This window comes from Emys orbicularis, chromosome 20 (assembly GCF_028017835.1).
Source record: "Emys orbicularis isolate rEmyOrb1 chromosome 20, rEmyOrb1.hap1, whole genome shotgun sequence".
NCBI lineage: Eukaryota > Metazoa > Chordata > Testudines > Emydidae > Emys > Emys orbicularis.
This window is the reverse complement of record NC_088702.1, coordinates 16,381,118-16,401,718: the sequence shown is the minus strand read 5'-3', so window position 1 is coordinate 16,401,718 and position 20,601 is coordinate 16,381,118. Positions and strand designations below refer to the sequence as shown.

General features: G+C 46.9%; 1 pseudogene; it reads left to right on the top strand.

Moving 5' to 3' along the window:
* LOC135892673 (junctional adhesion molecule A-like) overlaps positions 1–20,601 on the top strand; it is an 80,262-nt pseudogene that overhangs the window by 22,370 nt on the left and 37,291 nt on the right.

Genomic DNA, 20,601 nt, shown 5'->3' with positions numbered 1-20,601 from the left:
CAAAACATCGGTTCAAAGGACCAAGCATCTGAATTGTCTACATAGGCTGTGAATGGCACAGGGAATGAGGGACCCAGCACCAGTCTTGGCACAGGTGTCTGCCCTGGAGTAATCTGGATCACCTCCAGACATCTTCCCTGTGCTGAAGAGACTAATGGAACCAGCCCCAATGGCACATCGCCTGACGGCATTGCTGTTCGAAGAGATACTCCTCCTCACCTAACCCATGTACTCCGCCTTGCTCAAATTGAGTAGAGATCCCCCTCTTCCTTTGGAGTGAGAGCCTGTGACCGGAGTCCCGGGGGGGAGCCAACTGAGGTCACTCAATTAGGGTGAACTGCAGAGAATGGGACAGACAACCCCCAAAGCTGGTGGATATTCCAATACCTAGATTTACCAAACCAGCACAAAACAGGTTCTATAACACCTCACTGGTTACCCAGAAGCCAACAACTCCGTTTCCTTAAAGCAACCCAGCCTTAGGCCTCCACCCAGAGGCGCAAGTCAGATATGATGAGGATTACTGAACATCTTATTCATCATATAAATAAGTTCTACCAATCGCAAAGGATTGGACACATTACCTCCCAGGTTAATGAATATTTCAGATCTTACCCAAATACACGCTTACAGCCAGTTCTTATTAACCAAACAAACCTCTATTAAAAAAGAAAAGAGAGAGAGTGTATTGGTTAAAAGATCAGTATCCAAACAGTCATGAGTACAGTTCTTGAGATTCAGATTCATAGCAGAGATGGTGAGCTTTGTAGTTGCAAAGAGTTCTTTCAGAATTTGTGCATAGGTTCTAGTCCAATGTTTATATTCAGGGTGGTCCAGTCAGGACTGGGGTCTGTCTTGGGCTTAAGCTTCCCCTGCATGAAGCATCAAGCAGATCTGAGATTAAAAAAGGATTGGGACCCAAGGCATTTTTACAGTTCGGGGCCCTTAGGTGAACAATAGGCAATCACGGATACTTTGAAGTGGAGCTATTTCCTAAGCATTACAGGTAATTAGCTACATGGATTTACATAAGGCAGTTTATCCATTAGGCAGTCTATCACAAACTTTAAAGTGACATATAGACAGTGACATTATTTCACCCAAGACTCATCTAAATGTTAATATCCCCTTTTGATCTCTGAATCAATAGCTATAGCAGGGGTTGGCAACCTTTCAGAAGTGGTGTGCTGAGTCTTCATTTATTCACTCTAATTTAAGGTTTCGCGTGCCAGTCATACATTTTAACATTTTTAGAAGGTCTTTTTCTATAAGTCTATAATACATAACTAAACCATTGTTATATATAAAGTAAATAAAGTTTTTAAAATGTTTAAGAAGCTTCATTTAAAATTTAAATTAAAATGCAGAGCCCCCCAGACCAGTGGCCAAGAGCCGAACAGCGTGAGTGCCACTGAAAATCAGCTTGCGTGCCGCCTTTGGCACGCAAGCCATAGGTTGCCTACCCCTCAGCTATAGTGACAGACAGGAACTGACTTGTTTAATGTTAGCCATGTAAACAGATATAAGTAAACATAAAATTAGTATCACCTTTAATTTCTAACAACATAGGCTAGAACTTTGAAATGCAAATCTATCTACCATGGAATGGCCCTAATTACCATTTGCATACTCTTCTAACTCTCTAAAGGTTGGCTTTGGATTATATAGCCTGCAAGCTGCTTAACCCTTTCTGGCCATGTGTCATACTTTGTATAAGATTTGCTGCAGTTCTAGAACAGTGGTAGCAACAATGGTTTACATGGTCATATTTTAATCAGATAATGTCACAGACCCAAAAGAGGTGGCTGGGGAGCCTAGTACCCATACGACGTCACCTTAGCCTTACTGGGGACCATCAGCTCTTGTGTCTGGGAGCAAGATTCCCTCTCCCATGTTTCCAGAAAGGAGGCGATCCCGTTCCCCAGTGGCATCGTTAACCAGGCCACCCACACCAGAACCACACATGGGCCCGCAAGAGCAGGAAGCAAGGGAGGGATCGCAACGACCCCCATCTCCACTCAAGGACAAGGCAGTGACACCAGCCCCGGCCCCAGCGATTGATTTGAATTTAAAACTTTTCAAGACCTCCTTTTCTGCATGCAGAGACCTTGGATACTGGGACTACATTTATACAAGAGAAGTCTTTATTTTGAGCACCATGATGCTGGCCAGAATCACCCTTCCTATTAACAAGGGGCTCCTGGAACTGGCTAAAGGACTGTGGCAAATGCCGGGCACTTTTCCTCCCACTTTGAAAAGGGTGGCGAACAGATACCAGTGCCCCCAAAGGGTTTTGAACGCACTTATGTCCATTCAAATGCAGAGTTCCTGGCTTCTTCAGCACAGGAGAAATCACAGTCCACGAAAGGCATGCCTAATGACAAAGACCCCAAAAGTTGGATCTCCATGGACATACGGCATACTCATCAGCCTCCCTCCAGCTGGCAAATACCAGGCTCTGTTCACCAAATACATCTATCTCAATTGGGAGAGGGTCACTCCCTTCCTATCCAAGATCCCTCAAGATAACAAGGAAGAGTTCAAAGAACTAATCAAGGAAGGCCAGATGGTCGTGAGAGCATTCCTACAGGCGGCCAAGAACGCATCTGGTATGGCCACGGTCGTCACTGAGACAGCCTCGTGGGTACAGGCCACAATAGATGGCCTGCCCTTTAATGGGATGGAGCTCTTCAGGCAGAAAACAAACGAAGTATTCCAGTCCCTCAAGGAAAGCTCTGTGATTCTTAGGGATTTACACACCTAAAGGAACCCTTACAAGTAGCAGCCCAAGCAGAGGCAGAGGACACCATCCTACTAGTGGGATTGACAGCCAGAGTTACCCACAAAGAGAATCTCAGATACTCCTGGGGACACCCATCACCTCTGTGCACCAGACTCCCTCTGAGGCAGCAGATTTGACAGGAGCATTGGGAGTTGCATTGGAGTCAGTGTGGAGCCTGCGTCCACCTTCAGGAACTGCCTTTCCACTGGGCCTGGGCAGCCATCCGAGCCAATAAATGGACATTAGAAATTGTCCATGGCTCCCCTATCCATTTCCACGCATTACCCCCTGCCCTATCCTTCTTCAGGGATCCTTGTCATGAGAACCTATTACAAACAGAAGTGTACTAGTTGCTTCATCTCTTCTATGGCATGTAGGTACCTATGGAGTACTGGGGAAGAGGATTATACTCCTGTTCTTTCTTCTTCTGAAGAAGAAAGGAGTTTTCGTCCTATCCAAGCTTCATCCTAGACATGAGAAGATTGGACATATACAACACTGTATCCTATTCAGGATGGTGACATTTGCCTCCATCATCCCATCTCTTGAGGCTCAAGGCTGGTTGGTGGCTCTCTGCTGACATGACATGTACTTCCACGTCGCTATCCATCCAGCTCACAGGAAGCACCTAGGGCTCACAGTGGGGGCCCCATCATTATCAGTGCAACGTTCTGCCCTTTAGACTCTCCGTGGCACGAGTCTTCACAAAGTGCCTCGCGGTAGCAACAGCTCATTCACCTCTACCCTCAGCTCGACGGCTGGATGATGGGGGCAGATCCCAGGAGGAAATGGCGGAAAGCCTGGACTACACACTATCCCTATTCTCTCAGCTGGGCCTCCTGATGAGCTAGGGGAAAAAATCTCTTATCTCACCACAGGCAATAGAGTTCCCAGGAGCCTTGACTGACTCTGGATCAGTCAGAGTGAGCCTTCCTGGAGACAGGGGTAGTCTTTAGTACTTGGGATAGAATCAAACCAGACTGTGACAATGCGGATGTGTCTGGAGCTGTGGGGACATATGTTAACGTACACATACATGACATCGCTTGCCAGGTTTCACCTGCGGCTGCTCTAGCTCAGGCTCAAGTTGGTCTTTTTCCCCAGTAAAACACCTGATAAACAAGAAGGTTGTGCAACCTTCCTACCTGCTCTCCCGAACTCCACCATGCACATCCTGACTGACCAGACCTGCGACACACTACATCATCAAGCAAAGAGGTGCACACGTGTCTCCCCTATGGGGATGCCTTCAAGCTCTGGACACGGTGCCGCCGACACAGGATAACCCCAATGGCTCTCCATCTCCCAGGAGTAGGCAACAACCTGGTGGGCTTGCTGAGCAGAAAATCCATAGCTAGTCGGGAGTGGTCCCTGCAGAGATCCATGATTGCGCCAAGATTCCACCATTGGGGAACTCCTGTGATAGACCTGTTTGTCACCCAGGAAAACACCAAGAGTCAGCATTTCTGTTCTAAAGTGGGCAGGAGCCTGGCAATATTTCCCAACACTGTTCTTCTGCAATCGAGTCCAGGTATCCTGTTTGCCTTTCCTCTGATTCCCCTGGTCTCGGCATGATTTCCAAAATCAAGAGACAAAGCCACAATCATTCGTGTAGCTCCCAACTGGCCCAGGCAGTTTTGGCCAATGGACCTTTTGCCAGTGTCCATTCAGCCACCAGTCCTGTCCAGACCTGATCTCCCAGCATCCTGGCCAGATACTCTGTCCAGACGTGAAGTCCCTGCACCTGACTGCCCGGATGTTGGCTGGGTGAATGACACAGATGGACTGTCTTAGACAAGTCTAGGAGATCCTGATACAGAACACTGGCTTTTGTCAAGAATTATGCATTGGACTTAGCTGCCAGGGCAGATGTAAAGTTTGGGAGAGCAGTATTACAATCCCTATTTGACTGATGCAGTTGGCTCTCTTCGTTCCCACTATCCAGAGGGGACACTGATGGCCAGTCACCTACAGTGGAATCGACACCGACAGATACTTTTAGAAAACAGTCTGGTTCCTTACTCTGCAGTAACTGTGGTTCTTCGAGATGTTGCAGTCAGGGCGGATCCCACGAGCCACCTTCCATTGCCAGTTTCGGAGTCATCAGCTAATTCATAGATTCTAGGACTGGAAGGGACCGCGAGAGGGCTTTGAGTTGTGAGGAAGCTGAAGGTCATGCGTGGCCCTTGTTAAATGATGTCGAAGGCTGAAATGTCGTTGCCTTGGTAACGTTCTTCAGGCTGCTCAGTGCTTCAGTCCTTGGAGCTTCAGTGTTACCAGTACTAACAGCAGATAATGCTCATTCAGCGGACCTCGATGTTTTTCATAAAGAATGACCACTGGCATGGTAAGGTGACAAAGGCACTCGGCCAGGTTTATTGCCCTCAGGGCACAGTCCTAGTGCCCTAGCTCTGTGGTTACAGGTACACTAACACATGAGTGCCTGGTCAGCAGCAGCAGTCTCTGCTATCCCCCAGGCCACACAAAGTGTTAAGGCGAGGTACCCCGACATTTGTAGGCTGAGATAAATAACTTACGTACCACCTTATGTTCCATGACCTCTGTTTTTTACCTCCCCTTGTTCCTGATGTCTTGGAGAAAATATCCCTATTCATAATTCTGTCACACCCCAATCTAGTACAAGATCAGATGGTTTATCTGTACTAGCTGGAATATATTTACATAAATATCTAGTGCCTAGTACACTAGCAACAACTTTGACAAGTTCACGTACTGAATAGTGAACTTACAAGCATCTGCTTTAATACACGGCCTGACTTTGGTTCACAGCCTCTGGGTCAGGACACAGATCTTGCACCAGGCCCAGTGCTCCAGGCTCTCTCTGTCTACTACAGCCCTGAACAGATACTGCTATTCAAAATATCTGAACTCGTGCACATGAGACACATGTGCACCTTCTGTGGGATCCACACTGACTAAATCTCGAAGAATCACAGCTACTGTAGGGTAAGAAACTGTTCCCTCCAGTAGTAAATACACTTGGAGTCTTTCTGCACTCAAAGCAATACTATAGTAGTTTTGGTGAGTATTGAATCTTTGAAATTCAAGTACTTCTTGTTCCAGAGATTCCAGTGTCCATGTCTCAGATGAAATGTAGTTGAAAGTTTGGGGCTTAATAGCTGTTGTATCAGAGCATAAAGATGAGGTTCAGGGTGGAGATAATGACTGAGCCCTAACAAGATGACTGAATTAGTACAGAATCGGGAATGGCCTCTGGCAAGTTGAACTACTAAATCTAGGGTAAAACTTTCAAACAAGTGCCTAAGCGGCCAGATTGTCAAATGTATTTAGGTGCTTATTGATAGGTGCCTAGTGGGTGTTCAAAAGCACCTAGGTGGGCTAGAAATATAACTCCCATTGCTTTCACTTTTACAAATCCCAATAGGTGCCTCCCTGCATCTTTAGGTACCTAAATACCTTTGAAAATCTGGCCCCAAGTGACTTGAAAATTTTACCCCTGGGTTTTTTTTTTTTTTTTTTTTTTTTTAAATGTCAGTTGCCCGTGATAACTCCATCTCTAGTCTCCCAGGCATTCAAGAAGGAGCGAAATGTAGCTCCACTCTCCTTCGGGCTGTCACTATGATGTCAGTTTTCTAATTTATTGTTAATTTTGGATTGACACTTACAGGAACACTGATTTGTAATCTAGTAAATCTCAATGAGTTCCCAGTAGATTCAGATACAATTCTTGTCCCTGCTAGTTTCTGCAGCTTCACAATTAATTTCCTATTTTAAGCTTTCATAAGTGAATTTCTGCCCCTTTGCTGATTGAAAGACCCACATAAACTGACCAGACAAGGCAGCATTGAAACGGACTATACCCAAAGTGCTGCCAAATGCACAAAGTGAACGAAAAAGCTCGTTAATGTTTTTGTTCCAGTGATTTTAGTATTGCATGTCAGCACTAGGCTGCATTTTCAGACCCATGTGACTTTAAGATGGTAGCCCTCAAGAAATGGTAGATTTCTACGGCCAGAAGGGACCATTAGATCATCTAGTCTGACCTCCTGCATCACACAGACCAGATAATTTCACCCACTTACCCTTATATTGAGCCCAATCACTTGTTTGGCATCTCTTCCAGCAAGGCAGCCAGGCCGGATTTGAAGGCATCAAGAGTTGAGGAATCCATCGCTTCCCTGGATGGTTCCAATGGTTAATCACTCTTTTAAAAACAATACAATATTGTGAACAGGTCTGGCTTTTTCCAGCCATTGGTGGTTCTTCTGCCTTTCTGTACCCAAGAGCCCTTTAGTGTATTTTTTCCCCTCCGAGAACGTACTTGTATGCCATAATCATGTTAGCTGGCAATCTTCTTTTCAATGAACTAAACAGCTCTCTAAGCCTCTCACTGTTAGGCATTTTTTCCAGCCCTTGGGATTCAGGAAGGATGATCCCTTCACACTACGTTGTAATTGGTCCTGGGTATAAATGAAAATCTGGCTCCCAGTCCATTTTAAAACAAATATGTTCGTGGCTTAGCTCTGCCAAGTGTTTACAAATAGGATCTTATTACATGACATTACCTTTGGGGTGCAGTGCAAATGCTGTCTTATTGCTGTTTCTTTCCAGCAATTGATATACCCTGTACTGCGTACGTATCGCAAAGCGGAACACCCAGGGTCGAGTGGCAGTTTGAAAAGGGCCGTTCAATAGTGCTGTTCTACTATGATTCGAAATTCACAGGTACGTGAGTCCATTGTACGGAATGTCTGAGGGCCCCTTTACGGTCTCTGGGCCAGGTGTTGGATAAGCACAGGTTATACCAGCTGGTTGCAGCATCTGAGGCAGGGTGGATTGCTTTAAATCAGAGTGCTTTAAATGATTGATTTTTATCTTGTTTTGCATTTGTGGTGGCTTTAGCATGGGTTGATGGGTTCACTTGCACCCACAGATAGCATGAAACCAAGGGTGCAAAAACAGAAATACCCGATGTGAATGGGAGGCCCCAGTGGGCAGAGGGGAAGGGGGGGAAATATTTTTGAGTGAGCCTGCCCTGCACCCTTCCTGCAACATCAGCTTCTGCATCCCCCGTTCCGGGTGTTGCGACCTGGTGCATGGGGTAGTGGTACCACTCAGGTTTTGCCTTGTCTAATGGAGGGGCCAAACCTGAGTGGTTCTACTACCCCATGCACCAGGTCACAATGCCTGGAGCAGGAAGCCGGGCCCTGCCTTGCAAGACATGAGCCATCGCTGTAGGTAGGGTTGCCAGGTTCACCAGCTTGCACTCCTCATGAGGGAGGCTGGACAAAACTTTACAAACCACATCTCCGCTGGCCTGGCACACACACTGCTCCTGGCACGTTGGGTGGAAGGTCTCCCCAGCCTTATAATAAAATCCCAGGTAGACACATCCACATTGGGACATAGGGATGCACTCATCACCACTGAGCACAAAGCCCTCATCACACACGCAGCCGTCCCAGCACTGGGCCGAGCACTGAACTGGGGCATAGAGGCTGCTACAGGTCGACTGGCAGCCCCGGGCGTAGACCTCACGGTGGCTGTTTTGGGCACAGGAGAGACCTGTCATTGAAACAACAAGACGGTAGCATCCCATAAAAGAAAACTAGCTGGATTCTGAACTATGTAACAACGTAAGGGCTGGAGAAGGGAGCCTGATGACAGCCCTGGAGAATGGAGTCTGTTGGGTGCAGTATGGGAAGCTGCCAGGCAAGCTTCCTTCATACTGTGCCTTGCCAGTATGTTGTTGCAGGACCCCTTGTCAGAGGAAAGTTCAGTCTCCATGGCCCCTTCAGCTCTTGGCCTCTTCTGACACTGGCAACTCCAGATATTAGCATGAGCTCTGTGACAGGCTCATTTGTACAATAAGGACCTGCATGAGACCCACACACTCATGAAATACAGGCCCCATATCCCTGGACAACCCACACTGAGTCAACTTCTACCCCTAGGCAGGGCCTGGATTGGAATTTGCACCCTCCAGGGGACAGGCCCTGAATTCCAATTCCCTGCTCCTGAGCCAGTCAGTTCCCCTGTCTTGGGATCAGATCAGAATTGGTGCCCCCTAGAGGGGAAAAGCCCCATATCCTCTCCCATGCCCACCCTGACCTGGCCAGTCCCCCTACCCTGGGGCTGGATCAAAGCCTGCACCCCCTAGGGGAGAAACATCTCGTATCCCCTTCCCTGAACACCAACCAACTTGGCTTTCCCTTGAGCAAAGACCCTGTTTTCTTTCCCTCGTACATTAACTTTCATCCCAGAAGGCGGTCCCAAGCTGCTTCCACTTACTGCAGAAGGAGTTGGTCCTCCAGGCATATATAGTGACCCCGGTGGCCTGGCAGGCTGCAGTATAGCTGGTGATAAGCTGGCATATCACGGCTTGTTGGCCTTTGAAGAAGCAATAGTCGTACACGCAGTCTTGGAAGTAGCCCTGCAGAACCCCGCCCCTCTAAAGAACTTTACAGGTAGAGCTGATTGAAAACAAACCCCAAATGGTGAATTTTGAATTCATTTTCATTCTGTTCGTTTTTTATTTTCCTTTTAAAAAAACATTTTTAAACTATGTTTCAGTTTCCCATTTGCAGGTTAAGTAGTTTTTGAAAATGAAATTTTATTGATTCCAAAACCAAAAAATTTTCAATTTGGGAAATTTTTTTAGTCATAAAAAAATCCCACCGTTTTTTCTTCAGGGTGACTGATTACAATTGCCAATACAAACCTATCCATCTATTACATCCATTTAATCTCTCCATCCATTTTAGCCACGTATCCTCCACTTAATCTATTTAATCACCCAATCCATCTAATTGATCTACCCATCTATTAAATCTGTTTAATCTCCCTATCCATCTAATCCATCCTCCTAACAATATATTGAGTCTCTCCCTTTCTCTAATCTAATCTAATCTGGCTCCCTCCCCTGCCGGAGCTGCTCCCTAACGGCTCCAACCAACGCAGCCGCTCCGTCCCCTCCCCCTCCCAGAGGAGCCATTAGTGCTCACAGTAAGATGACATTTTTCTGGCTGTGGTAGATAGTAAGTGTGATAATTGGTAAACACAGTACTTACATTGCATTTACATTCATCTCCCAAAAGACCTCTTCCCAAGAATTCACACATACACATTGCCCATTATACAGTACCTTGGTCTCATTATCCAATTTATCCCACATACACGATCCCAGCGATATATCTTTGGTACAGGGCTCTGGGGCAATAGGTAAGGACAAACATACCCACTTTTGAGGAGTCCATTCGGTTCAACCTCTGGTGTCCAATAGCTTCCCTCCCTCCCCAGCCCACTGGCTCGAGATCCGGGGTAGCAAGAAAGATCCCATGTGCAATATGGGGAGTGGACTAACTTTCCATATCCTTGCTTCCAGAGACTGTTGGGGTGCAATTTTACCAACAATTTCTCTAATTAAAAGGTCTGGCCTTACCATGCTAGAAACATACTGCATCCATTCATATTGATAAGTATCAATGATCTTTTTCTTTGCTTTAGAAGTGTATTAAAACCTTAGTGTTTCCCGCTATTACCCAAAACATTTCGTGATCCAAGGTGGACAAAGCAAGTATCTGCATTTCAGTACATCCCATGGCTATAGCAGTATGGTTTTCAATTTCCATCTGTTTCCTATACAGCAGCCAGGTGATGGCATTGAGCCACATATTCCATCTAGCTTTCAAATTACCCAGACTTATTTGGACTAGATCCACATTAGCATGTATTTGTTTCTGTATCAGGCTGTCCTGTAGCTGGGACAGAGAGCTTAATTTATTCTTAATTACCTCCAGGTTCAGTATTCATAATTCCTACTCCAAAACCAATCCCTCCTAATATTGTGTCTGCTACCTGAGGATGTTTCCCTGTTAACAGACTGGCATTCCTTGACCTCCACCCTTCTGCAACATTGGCTTCTGAAAATATAGTTAAACTACTGCATTAAAAGCATTTTTCAATACATAACAATGCTAGCAACAAGACAAACAACACAACACAAAACACAAGTTTTGTTACGACAGTAGATCCATGGTATTCTGGGTTGCTCTTCAGTTGGTACCAGCTTTTTGTGATTTTCTGAAAGACAAAAACACCATGTTTCTACCCCTTTTGGGGTGGCAGATTATTGCTTAAAATATCCCTTTCTTTTACAAATAGCCTTGCTGATTTCAGGCAAAACAGAGGAATTACCCCCATATTTTCCTGTGTTTTTGTTCTATAGGCAGGCCAGGTTTCAATGTCTTTTACCTTTTAAGGGTTTAGGGGAAATTATCCCACTGTTCAGTCATTAAATTCAGGAGGTGGTGTACCTCAGTTTCCCTTCTTATCCAGAAGACCAAGTTGATAATGGTTTTTCTGCTGTGCTAAGCTTTACATTTATTCACAGGTAATAGTTGAGAAGCATCATTACCCTATGACCTTAAAGGGGTACTTATTAACATTACATTTATCCCAATGTTTAATATTAACATCAAATCTATTAAAAGTATCTTGTTATACCATGAATTATATCCTTGGGCTTTTGGTGAATTAAAAGGTAGGGGTGTCATGTATATAAGCAGAACACTTTTGTATTTGTCTTCAGATTTCAGCACTGCATACTGCATTTTTCTATTTAGGGTTAACCTGTCCCCCTCTTATTCTTAGGTTTGACTCCTTCCACCTTCCTCTGGAGGGTCATAATTTGAGTCTTTTGGTTTCAGGTAGTTTGTTTGCTGACCAGATATGTCCTTTATCTGTGGCTCCTTTGTGCTGCCAATTATGGGCAGTTCTCTCCTTCCTCTATCAGTTAGGTAATTTGCATATAGTAATTTTTACATGTATATTTTACCTCTACCTATATATATATATCCTTCAAGGCCAGGAGGTGGACAAACTCCTATATCCTTCAGAGTTTGCCTGGTTGGCAAAATAGAAGTGCCAAGCCTTCTAGAGCTGGCGGTGTGCACGCCAGTTTTCACAATAACCACAACATATGCCAATATTCCCCCTTTCACAATTCTCCACCATAATGTTATACTTAGAAAACGATGTTAAGCAAATCCAATTTCCCCATAAGAATTAATGTAAATGGGGGGGTTAGGTTCCAGGGAAATTTTTTTCACCAGACAAAAAACTATATTTTATCTATCTATCTATATACACACACACAGAGTATAAGTTTTAAAGAAACAATTTAATACTGTACACAGCAATGATGATTATGAAGCTTGGTTGAGGTGGTGAAGTTAAAGGGTGGAAGAGGGTGGGCTATTTCCTGGGGAATACCTTACTGCTAAATGATTAACTAGCATTCGGCTGAGCCCTCAAGGGTTAACACGTTGTTGTTAACGTAGCCCCACACTCTACAAGGCAGCACGAATAGAGGGAGGGGAGACAGCGTGGCAGACAGAGACCGAGACACACACCCTGTGTGAGTGGGAGAGAGAGAGAGATGTGCATAGCCCCTCTTAAGTATGCTGACCCCACTCTAAGTACAAAAATCAGGAAGTTGAGACAGCAGCTGCGGTTAGCAAGCTCTCTCCATCCTGAGCCCGGTCCTGTCCCCACCCTGCTCTATATGCAGAAGGGGTAACCGGGGTGCAAGAGTAGGGGGGAGGGAGACACCCTGACATTAGCTCCCCTCCTTCCCACTCCCCTGCACAGCAAGCAGGAGGCTCCCAGGAGCAGCTCCAAGGCAGAGGGCAGGAGCAGCACATGGCAGTGGCGGGAGGGACAGCTGAACTGCCGGCAGTTGGTAGCCTGCTGGGAAGCTGCTACACAGGGAACTTAAGGGAACGGGGAGCTGATAGGGGGGCTGCCGGTCCACCCTGGTTCCAAGCCCCCACCAGCCAGCTGCAACGAGCTGCTCTTCCTGCAAGCAGTGGGCAAAGCAGGTGGCTGCCAAAGGTTATACGGGAGCATTGTACAACTTGAAACGAGCATGTTCCCTAATTGATCAGCAACGTAACAATGAAACAACATTAACTGGGATAACTTGAAGTGAGGAGTTACTATATTGCCATTGGCAATTGACAATGGTCTGAGTCAACATGGCTGATGAGAGCAGGGTGTGGAGGAAGTGAACTTATAGGAGTTAATACCCCCAGCAGGGGGCGGTACCTTGTAATATATCCACTTCTTGAAGCACCCACAGCTCTGCAGCGCCACGCAGCCCTGGCCATCGAAGTCCTCCATCACTAAACCATACACAGCTGCCCACTCCAGAATTTGGGTTTCAACTTGGAACACGTCCCCTTGTCTGCAGCTCTAACCACTAGACCAAATGTCCCTCCAAGAGTCAGAAAGAAAACCCCAGAGTCCTGACTCCCAGCCCTTCTGTGACTAAGCAACTAGATCCTAATCCCTTCCCAGAGCTGGCAGTACAACCCAGGAAACCTGATTGCAAGCCCTCCAGCTCTGATTGGCTAGATCCTGGCTCCCAGCCCTGCCTGCTCTAACCCAGTAGACCCCACGTCCCTCCCTGAACCATGACTAGAACCCAGGAGTTTTGGCTCCCAATTCCCCCGAACAACACTATTGTAAGTGATACCTGCACCTTCTCTTCCGGTGGTGCCTTAATTTAAGAAGCTTTCTCTCACCCCCATCTGCACGTTCCCTCTGATCTTCTCCTGCAGGTGCCAGCTGCCCCAGTAACTCACACTACGAGCTCTGTGGGAGCGGCTGCCCTGCCACCTGCCACAGCCTTTAGGGGCCTGATGGCTGTGACGCCCCCTGTGCCGAAGGTTGTTTCTGTGACGCCGGGTTCCTCCTGAGCAGAGACTGGTGTGTCCCCGTCGTGCAGTATGTCTGTGTGCACCAGGGCAGGTACTACAGGAAGGGAGAGGAGTTCTACCCCAGCGCCTCCTGCCAGGAACGGTGCCGGTGCAAACACAGCGGGGTCGTTGAGTGCCAGGAGGCCTCCTGCGGAGCCAATGTGCAGTGCAGGGTGGAGAATGGAATCCTAGGCTGCCACGCCACATGCTTTGGCAAATGTGTAGCATCTGGTGACCCTCACTATCTGACCTTTGACGGACGGGCCTTTGATTTCCAGGGCACTTGCACTTACAGCTTGGCCAGAGTCTGTAGTAGTGAAGCTGGGCTGGCAAACTTCTCTGTGGTGGTAGAAAATGAGAGCTACAGCTGTGATGGGTTGGATCACAGAAACCCCCTTGGAAACTGCCAAATGATGTGCCAAGACTACTTCTGCCCCTGCCTTCCCTGCCAGCTCAGGACTCCAGCACCCTGTCTTGCTGAGCCAGACACTCCCGTCTGCTCCAATACAGACCCAGGGTCTGAACCACGTGCCACAAAGCTGCAGAGTTAACTGAAAGCAGTTTACAGAGGTGTTCCTGTCTTTAGCACTCAGATGCCCAACTCCCAATGGGGTCTAAACCCCAAATAAATCCATTTTACCCTGTATAAGGCTTATAAAGGGCAAACTCATAAATTGTTCGCCCTCTATAACACTGATAGAGAGATATGCACAGCTGTTTGCCCCCCCCCCCCAGGTATTACTACATACTCTGGGTTAATTAATAAGTAAAAGGTGATTTTATTAAATACAGAAAGTAGGATTTAAGTGGTTCCAAGTAGTAACAGACAGAACAAAGTGAATTGCCAAGCGAAATAAAATAAAACACGCAAATCTAAGCCTAATACAGTAATACAATTGAGTACAGATAAAATCTCACCGTGAGAGATGTTTCAGTAAATTTCTTTCACAGACTGGACACCCTAGTCTGGGCCCTTTCTGAGAAGATGGAATGCCACCTCGGCGTGTCATGACTCCGCTTCATTTTTTGGATGGTTATTTTCTCCGATCAGTCCAAGTTAGCATTTACAGTCTTGAGAAAAGGGATTAAAATGGCCATTCATGTGCTGTAACTTTCTTTCACCTTCCAGTAAGCTGGGGTCTAACCCATTACGTCAGTTTGCAAAGAAGGACCCTTCCTGACAGCTTGCTCTCTATCACCATGAGCATGTTTGGACTCAAGCAGCAAGCAGTACTCTATCATTTTGTTGCCTCAGCTCCTCAAAAGAGGTGAAATAATTAGTTTGTGCGGGAATCGGACATATGTCATACATTAACTAGGACAATTTTAGCTTGATTACTATAGTGCTCTTTATACTGCGACTCCTGCTGCAGTTGTTTGTATCCTTCTTCTGTATCCCCCTCAACAGTTCTGCAAGGCAGCTGACTGAATTCTTACAGGGCCAAGAGACCAAATTAGATGGTTTCACTGCCTTTCAGGGAGCTGACTTTAAATCTATGGGCCATACATATTAACCAATAATCCTATTTTATACCAGTTCATTATATAATAGGTACCCCTACAGGAAGGTTATGCCAATTAGAGAGAGGAACCAAGTTCCAGGTACAGTTTGTGTACACAAATGCTATGGGTATATCTGAATATAGAAATATGCCTCCCCACTCTGACACTGAAGGCAGAAACACAGTTTGGGCTGGCTCCTAGAGGAGGTGCAGGAACCCAAGCTGCTGTATGTTTAAAGCCAATTTTCTTGTTTAATAATCCAGATATTCTCTTCTGTATTTTATTATATACTTTATTTTTATTTTGATTACTTTTTACACTCAAAAAAACAGCACACGAGCAATGTCTATTGCACCACAAAATTTGAATGCAACAACATTTTGCTGTGGTGGAGTTGTGCGAATGCAATACAAGAGTGGTTTTTTGTAAAGCCTGACAATGCACCTCATTTTTCTGATGCTGAGAGCAGTGCAAGATGCTGCTCTGAACATGGAAGCAGGAATTCCTGAGTTCTAATTCTAGATCTAGCCCTTACTCCCTCTAATGGTGAGTAGAAGCTTTATACAAGTAGAGAGCAGGGAAGGGGTTAATTCAGGTCAGAGGGAGATTGGCAGTGGGGCAGGTGGGGTCCATTAATAAAAAGACTGGGTTTTCATAGACCACCCTCTTTGAGACAGCAGAGAATGAAGCTCTAGAGTGGGCTTTACGCACCCCCCAGGTACTTTCCTATGTGGAAGTCTGTGTAGCCTGACTTTCTCCAGTATGCCTAGAGCACAAAACTGCCCTTCCTGCCAGACAAGCTGGGAACAAGTGGGAGACTGAGGTAGCAACTGTACCCAGCAGAAAGAGGTAAGGTACTCCTACGCAATCCCACTGTGATGCTAGTCCTGTCACTTGACTTCTCTGTCCCTAAGGGCCCACCTTGTAAAATGAGTATAATGTAACTATCCAAGTTAAAAGCATGTGATGTGTGTAAATTCACCTGTATTGGGAATATTCTTTGAGATGGAGAAGCTAAGTATTTTGTTCTTGCGTTAGGAAAAGTAAGAACGTCCTTAAGAAACAAAGAACACTATTAGACTTAATGAGAAGTGCTACAATCTTAGAGGCCACAGGGCTGTGAGAAAACAGTAGTAAAGATCAAAGGGAAACAGTGTCTAAGAAACACTGAATCCTGCAGGAGGAGCACAGGCAGCCTCATTCCTTGCCCCTTCATTTACACTGGTCTGCATCAGGAGTAATTCTCCTCAAAATCTCTACCGGTCCAAGTTGGTCCCCTTTCCGCGGATCATGCATTCCTTCTCTCTGATTCCACTCCGGTAAACCTTTTGGGTCGGGATCTGTTATGTAAACTTGGCTGTACCATCTATTGTTCCCCAGATGGTGTCTACTTATAAATACCCCAGTCCTCTCTGAGCCATTCTGTGGCCTCCCTGCTGTCTGAAACTTCCCTTTCCACTCCAGTTCCCTGTTACCCATTCATCCCGTCCCTTGAACACCTAATTTCGCAGGTCCCATCTTTTCTGTGGCCAACCCACCCATCTGAAGTGGGCCGCTTAAATACTGACCCCGTCTGCATTATTGTTGACTCCTCTAAACCCCTGTCTCAATACCCTTTAAACCCCAAAGCAGAGGCTGGCATTGCTCGGGTCATGACCGCCCTGTGGGAACAAGGCATTATTGTCCCCTACTCCAGCCCCTGTAACACCCCTATCCTCCCAGTTTGATGGTAAATCGTGGCCGTTTGTTCAGGATCTTCGAGCCATTAACCGCATTGTTATACCCGCCTTTCCTGTTGTCCCTAACCCAGCAACAATTCTGGCTTCTATCCTACCAGGTGCAACTCATTTTACTGTTGTTGATTTGTGCTCTGCTTTCTTTTCTGTCCCGGTTCACCCTGACTCCCAGTATCTTTTTGCCTTTTTTTACAAGGGGCAACAGTACACATGGACCATGCTCCCTCAGGGGTATACTGAAAGCCCATCTTACTTTTCCCAAGCATTAACCCGAGACCTTGCTGACCTTGTTTTTCCGTCCAGGTCCACACTAGTCCAATATGTAGATGATCTACTCCTCTGTTCCCCTTCGTTGTCTGCCTCAGAAACTGATTCTTTAGTGCTCCTTACTGCCCTAGCAAAGAAGGGTCACAAGGCTTCTCACTCTAAGCTACAGCTCTGTCAGGCCTCCGTCACATACCTTGGCTTTCTCCTCTCCCAGGGTTCCCGTACACTTTCTCCCGCCCGCGTCCAAGCTATCCTCAGCTTTCCCCGACCCCGCTCCCCACACCAGGGCCGAAAGTTTTGGGGCATGGCTGGATTTTGCAGGCAATGGATTCCCCAATATGCCTCCCTTGCAAAACCTCTCCAGGACCTCACTCGAGTCTCTGTCCCTGACCCCATGCCGTGGCCCCCTGAGGCCAACTCTGCCTTTGTTTCCCTCAAACAGGGTTTGGCTTCTGCCCCCGCCTTAGGACTGCCTGACTATTCTAAGCCCTTCACCCTTTTCTGCCACGAGCAATCTGGGTGTGCACTGGGAGTCCTCACTCAGATGCACGGAGACAAAAACCGCCCAGTGGCTTATTTCTCTGCCACTTTGGACCCTGTTGCCCAAGGCTTACCCCCCTGCCTGCATGCTGTGGCTGCCGCAGTGTACCTTGTCGAAATGTCCAAATCCCTTGTCCTCCGCTCTCCTCTTACCCTCATGGTACCTCACTCTGTGAAACCCTCCTGCTACAACATAACACAGGCCACCTCTCCACCGCCCGCCTTACCAGGTATGAACTTTTACTGCTGTCGGCTTCGTATATCACCATAAAGCATTGTTCTCAGTTAAACCCTGCCACTCTCCTTCCTTTGTCTGATGACGGTGATCCCGATGACTGCCTTGCAACTGTCTCTGCTGTCATCGTCCCGCGCTCTGACCTTTCTGATGTCCCTCTCCCTAACTCTGACCTTGTTTTGTTTACTGATGGTTCCTGTTTTCGAGACAACCAAGGTCGTCTCCTTGCAGGATACACTGTAGTGTCACTCTCTGAAACTCTAGAAGCTGCGCCTTTACTTTCTGTAACCTCAGCGCAAGTTGCTGAATTAGTTGCCCTCACCTGTGCCTGCTTTTTGGCGGAGGGATGCTCCGCCACCATTTACACTGACTCCCGCTACGCTTTTGGGGTTGTACATGACTTTGGCACCCTCTGGCAAGCTCGGGGTTTCCTTACCTCCCCCGGTACCCCTATCAAAAATGGCCCCTACATCGCTGCTCTCCTGTATGCAGTTTTACTTCCGTCTGCCCTAGCTATTGTTAAGTGCCTTGGCCACTCGATGGCGGATACTGATGTTGCTAAGGGTAACGCATTTGCTGACGCCTCTGCTAAACATGCTGCTGCCATAGAACCTTCTCCAGATGCATTCCTAGGTTCCCTTTCTGTTTCTATACCATCGCCGTCCCTCACTAACCTCACCCTGCTCCAAGACTCTGACCCAGAAGCCGAAAAAGATTCCTGGGTTGCCCAGTTGCTCTCTACATCCTGATTCCCTTTGGCATTCGCCTGCTGGCGCCTTTGTGGCCCCCTTTTCACTCTACCCGTCACTGGCCACCCTGCTACACGGTGTTTCACATGTCGGAAAGGAGGGGATGGTCTGTGCTGTAACTAAGGCAGGATGGTGGGCCCCCCATTTCAGCTCTTTTGCAACCCGTCACTGTGCCGCCTGTACCACTTGCCAAAGCCACAATATTGGTAAACCTGTAAAAGTGGCTCAGGGGTTCCGGGGCCTGCCCCAAGTACCATTCTTGCATTGGCAACTTAATTTTGTACAAATGCCTAAGTGTCAACAATATGCATTTATTTTGGTTATGGTATGCTTATTTTCTGGTTGGATCAAAGCCTTTCCTTGTCGAAAGGCTGACTCACTGTCTGTTGCCAAATGTTTATTAAATCATATTATGCCTGCCAAGGGAATTCCTGCCACTCTGTCCAGTGATCGGGGTACACATTTTACTGGACAACTTGTTCAACACCTGGATCGTGTATTACATATCACACACCTGTTGCACTGTCCCTACCACCCACAGAGCGCAGGTGTAGTTGAAAGACGAAATGGTGTCCTTAAGAATAAGCTTGCTAAAATTTGTGACTCTACAGGGTTAAGTTGGCCAGCGGCTTTACCTCTGGCCCTTATGGAAATGCAATCCACTCCATCCCAAAGGCATAAATTGAGTCCCTTTGAAATTGTGATGGGACGCCCTATGCGAGCTATGGCTACCATTACTCCAGTCCCAGACTTGAACTCGACTCACAGTACGCTCCTTCAATATTGCAAGGGATTAATGCAAGCCGTAAGTCACTTCCATTCACAGGGTTGAGCTGCCTGGCCAACGGAACCCACCTCTGACGCTTGCCACGACCTCGAGCCAGGTGATTGGATCTACGAACGGCACTATCATCGAAAACACGCCTTGGAGCCCTGGTAGAAGGGTCCTCATCAGGTACTGCTTACTACCCAGACGGCTGTTAAACTATCTGGCATCGCAGCGTGGATACATGCTTCGCAGTGTAAGAAGGCACCATCCCCAGCAAACCAATCATCACCTCAGAACCACGCAGAGTCAATTTTGACTAAAGAAGAAGACGTAGAGGAACAGCCTGCAATACCTTACAATCTACACTCTCGTAAGGGTTGCCAGAAGCAGACGACGACCTAAAGCAAGGCGCAAGAAGAAGCAGTAGCGAGCCTAGCGCCTGCTCCCTGGTGGATGTAAAACCGTGACTGCGGTTCCCTCAGTTGAGGTTGTCAGAACTAGCAGGGCCTTGCCTCCAACATGCGCCTCTGGTGGCGCCTGTTCCTTGGCTGCTGGTGTCTTAAGGTCCGGGAAGTCCACAATGACAATTCTTTTATCCAGCAGCAAGTGTGGATAGCTCAGACCCTTAATATTTCTAATTGCCGGGTCTGCAGCCACATCCCAGCCCACTCTCAAGCTGGTGTTCCTGTCCTGGCAATCCCACTCAATTCCCCAGATCTCACTGGAGGACCTCGTCCGTTTAACAAAACATGGAACAGCAATGACACTTGGGAAGCAGTGGGAATAAATGTATCTAAATGGATAAGTGTGGTGGAGGGAAAAGGTCATTGGTGTTGGGTATGTAATGGGACAGGGTTGGATCTGGGAAAAAGCCGTTGCCTTCGGCATATTGTGGCCAATGGTGTATGGGATTATTCGAACAAAACTAAAGAGTGGCGGGCCGGGTATGGGCATATGAATTTTTTCTCGTCCTGGTATCAAACAGAAAAATCAATCTCATGTTCCCCCTATAGTAACCTTAGTGAAAACAATACAATCTTTCAATGCCATGCAAATAACACCACTCCTCGTAAGGAGAATTACCCTGTGCCCTTTGGAGGATATTACTCCTTCTTTGCAGGCACCTATGTGACAAATGGGTGCAACCGACCCTTCCCGGCCTTAATAGGCCATCATTGGGTTTGTGGGACCAATACTGCGTTACCAGCTAACTGGTCAGGTATCTGTTATCCCGCCCGACTCTTCCCAGAATTCCGAGTGCTAGGGTCCTTCCCACGA